Here is a 331-nt window from a genome sequence, read left to right on the forward strand (position 1 = left end):
TGTGTGTTGGATTGGGGTGGCCATTGGGCAGATCACCTGAACCTGGTAGAGTTTGCTTACAACAACAGTTATCAGGCAAGTATTAAGATGGCTCCTTATAAGGCTTTGTATGGGAGACCATGTCGTACACCGTTATGTTGGACTCAGGTGGGGGAGAGGAGCATATATGGTGCGGATTTTGTCCAGCAGACCTCAGAGAAGATTCGGGTTCTGGGGCTGAACGTGAGGGAGGCTCAGGATCGGCAGAAGAGCTATGCTGATAAAAGGAGAAAGGATCTTGAGTTTCAGGTTGACGATAGAGTGTACCTCAAGATGGCTATGTTGCGGGGTC

The sequence above is a fragment of the Camelina sativa genome, chromosome 15 (genome assembly GCF_000633955.1).
Source record: "Camelina sativa cultivar DH55 chromosome 15, Cs, whole genome shotgun sequence".
NCBI classification, from domain to species: Eukaryota; Viridiplantae; Streptophyta; class Magnoliopsida; order Brassicales; family Brassicaceae; genus Camelina; species Camelina sativa.